We start from the raw sequence: 4,004 nt of genomic DNA, 5'->3' as shown, positions 1-4,004 counted from the left end.
GGCCAGGTAGCACAGCGAGTAAGAGCACTGGCTCCAGTGTTGAGAAGACCTGGAGATTGAATCCCGGGCTCAGACACTTAGCACCCACCCAGAAAAACCTGGCCATGTAACCTTGAGCAAGTTACTTAACCTCGATTGCTTAGGGGCGGCCAGGTGGCTCAGAGAGTAAGAGCACCGGCTCCAGTGTCGGGATGACCTGGATCAAATCTGGGCTCAGATACTCTGCACCACACCCAGAAATAACTGGCCATGTAACCTTGAGCAAGTTACTCAACCCCGATTGCTTAAAAAAAAAAAAAAAAAAAACCAATGGCTTCCCAGAGTCTCATATGATCAAATCACAGAACACTTCTCAAAGTGAGCCCCAAAACAAAGCCTCACATCAAGGCTTATATAGCCTTCTCCTGGCTCAGAGAATGTAACAACTTTCTTGACCCATTGGCCAATCAAAAAGTATCTACTGAAAAACAAGCGTCCCACCCCAGGCTCCAGGTGCACTTTAGCCTAGAGGCGGGGAAGATCTTAAAAATTTACATTCCCATTACAGTCTGGGAGGATTATTTCATTGGAACTTATTTTATTCTTTGGTATTTTAAATATGTTCATTTAAAAAATAAAATTAAAATATAAAAGAAGAACAAAAATGTATTGATAAAAATAAAAGAATTTGTTCTGTAAAACTTGGATTCAGTCAAAAGGCTGCACTTAAGGACCTAGAAGGCCACAGTTTCCCCACCTGCTCTTTATCCTTTAATCAGAAGTAAACTCTCCCAATTCAGTGGGGTCCTGCCCCAAATTGAGGAGAATGTTTTCTTGCCAGCCCTGTCCTTCACAAGGACAAAGAGAAGAAAAAAGAGGAAAAAAGTCTACTAATATCTGACCTACTTTTAATTGGTTATTAATGATAACAAAAAGAATCTTTAGGTCCCATATATAAAATTGATTATTAATATAATAAGAAAATAAACATTTTTCTCAATCTCAAGTATAATCTGTGATGCCCACCAAGTACATACCATTCTCTCACAAGGAGAGATTCAGGAGACATGAAGATAATAATGTAACCATTTGTGTAGGGAAATGCTATGAGGTAGCAAGTAAGAAAGAAGAAAAACGTCAGACCAAGAAGAGTCAAGGAATTTAAGAAATCATAGGTAATAGATAATGGATGGTGGTTGCACGCACACACACACACACACACACACACACACACACACACACACACACGAGGAGAACTAAGACCAGGAGCATAAAATGTCACCAAAGTTGAATTCAGAAGATAGGATGAAAGAGTAAAATAATTTACGGTGTCAGGGGTAATAGAGAAATTGTGAATGATGAGGATTGAGGAGAGGCTGCTTGACCAGGTTGAAGTAACTTACAGCAAGATAAAAGTTGATAATAAAGAAATCTCTGTTAATATGAAAACTCAGTCTGGCTAGGAGGCAAGTTTCTACAGTCTATTTCTTTTCCTTCAAGAACAAGTTGTCCATCTGCATATAAAATTCTGTGTTGGCCTTGCTGACTATTCTGACTGACCTCAGACTGAAAATGAAAACCAGGCTTCAGGCTCAGTTTCCTTGTAAATGCCATTAAAGTGAAATTGTTCCTTCTAGTATACTACAGAGAAACCATAGGGAATCAACTCTGCACACTGTTCTGGAAACCCAAGGGAACATGATGTGATCTGGAGCATCAGAGGAGGCATTTAGCTAGCCAGAGAACTCTGTGGAAAAATGATCCATTCCTACTTTTGTCCAAAGGATTTTTACAAGCAAACTAAAACTAGAAATCAGCTTTTAAGCTTTCAAGGTCACCTGGAAGTCATGTAGGCAATGCATCCAGCATTTTTATGCATTGATAAAGTGACAAGTAATAATTCTTACAGTAGGACTCTGATTCTTAAGTTGCCAGGCAAGTTATTCTAATACACAGAGAAATTTCTAACCTTGAACTTCAGAACATTTGGAAGATACTAACCACCTAAGTAAACACTGCCTCTCTGAAGAAAGTTCATGTTAAGAAAATTTTTAATCATGAAGTTAATATTGCTCTTAAATAATACAAATAACCAAATGGAATATGGGGTAAAACCCACAAATAAAATCATAATATGAACTAGTTACATTTTTAATCTTTGAAATAATACATGCAATTATCACTATATTTGTTTCCTTTTGAAAAGTTTTCTGAGTTCTTATGAAGTTTTGTTACCATTTGTTGGCTTTTTTTAAAAACAGGAACATAACTAATATGTAAGTTATTCTTTCCATATTTCTAAGCTCTACATATTTGTCATTTTTATTGCTCAATGGTGTTTAATTACATTGCTATTATACAATATTTTAAGCTAAACCCTAATAATTAGATTTGCAAGTTGTTTTGATGCTTTATTTTTCTATTATAAATTAAAATTTCTATGAATGGTTTTGTACAGATAGGTCTTTTTTTTTTAAAGTAACATGCTGTAATGTAATGCCAAGGAAAGGCAACTTCCCAAGGTTCAAAATACCAGCATAGGTGCTCTCCATTTTGTTCAGTGACCAACCAAGAACAGAGAAGATCAAAACATGGCATCATTCAAAATACAGCATTTACTAAGTGTGATTAAATAATCTCCAAGTACTACTCCACCCCAAGACCTTCCAATCATTCAATCAATTACAAAGTCCCTGTTCTAAATACTACTCCACCCCTAGGCTGTACCTTCATTTAGTCCACCACAAAGCCCCTCTTCTCAAATGGAGATTAGTTTCCAAACATAAGTAAAGTACCTTCATCTGTTCAATCACAGAGCACAAAAAGGTCAAAAGTTCCCCACCCCTGGATCACAATTGAATCTACCCCAGAGTTACATCAAGTTTAAGCACAGCACTTAATACCCAAATGGAGGTCTTTTCTTCATCTTCAACCTGAGGAAAGTTCTCAGCAATCTTTGTTCCTGGGGAGACAAAGCTTAGCAAGGCCACAAGATACATTTCCAGTGTCTTCATTAATTCATCCTCTGCCAGCAGAACAGTCCTAGGACCCCTGAAAACATTAGCAAAACCCTCTCCCAGGATTTCTGTAAACATACAACAAGAAAATCCTTCTTCAGGGCTTCTGAACCAACAGAAAGGTTCCCAGACCCCTGCAATAACAGCACTGTCCTTCACCAGTGGACAGTATTCACTCTCTGTCTGCAGGACAGTCTCAGGGCTTCTTAACCAAAAGCCAGGTTCCAGGACTTCTTCAACAACAGGACTGTCTTTCACCAGTGGACAAATTTGGCAAAACAACATCAAAACAGACAGACAAAGTACCAGCAAAACAGCCATGTCTCCTCAGTCCTTGGCAGCTCAGGGGGCAGGTCTCAAAAGTCCAGGGCAATTCAAAGTGGCCCCCAGCAATCCTCTCAGTCTCTCTCTCTGCCTCCAAAGGTGCTGCTTCCAAAAAGTTCTTCTGCCTCTCTCTTGTCTCTCCAAATCTATGTCACCAGCTCCTCCCAGTTCAGGACTCTCTTTTCACATCAACAAGTCTATCCCACAGGTGGGATTAACAAGCTCTGGGTTTTAACACAATCAATTTGAAAAACCAAGCCAATACAGGGGACTCTTTAAATGCCATTACTATCACACATGCTTAGAATTTATCCTCAGCTTTAGGACTATTGGGTCAAACGTCAGTTTTGTAACTTTTACTACCGTGTTTCCCCGATAATAAGACCTATCCCTAAAATAAGCCCTCCCCTTACTGTGTAAGATTCCTCTAAAATAAGCCCTCCCCCGAAAATAAGCCCTATTGAGATTGCTACTGTAGTGAAGGTGATCCCCTGCGTTACACGCTACATTACGGTACCCTCTGTATGCACCGTCCCTCCCCCCCCCACCCCGGTGAAACGCACGCCGCGCTCCGAGCTGCATCCAATCAGAGCTGCAGCAGTGAGCGCGTCATCCTGTTCTTCCCCAGTGATTTGCTTGCTGGTGCCATTGAGAGCAGTGCCGCGGAGGAGAGCTGAGGCAGGA

The sequence above is a fragment of the Petaurus breviceps genome, unplaced genomic scaffold (assembly GCF_028583685.1).
Source record: "Petaurus breviceps papuanus isolate PSGF00001 unplaced genomic scaffold, PetGlider_PUasm1.0 90804, whole genome shotgun sequence".
Lineage (NCBI taxonomy): Eukaryota > Metazoa > Chordata > Mammalia > Diprotodontia > Petauridae > Petaurus > Petaurus breviceps.
The sequence above is the reverse complement of the archived record's forward strand: the minus strand, read 5'-3'. Positions refer to the sequence as shown.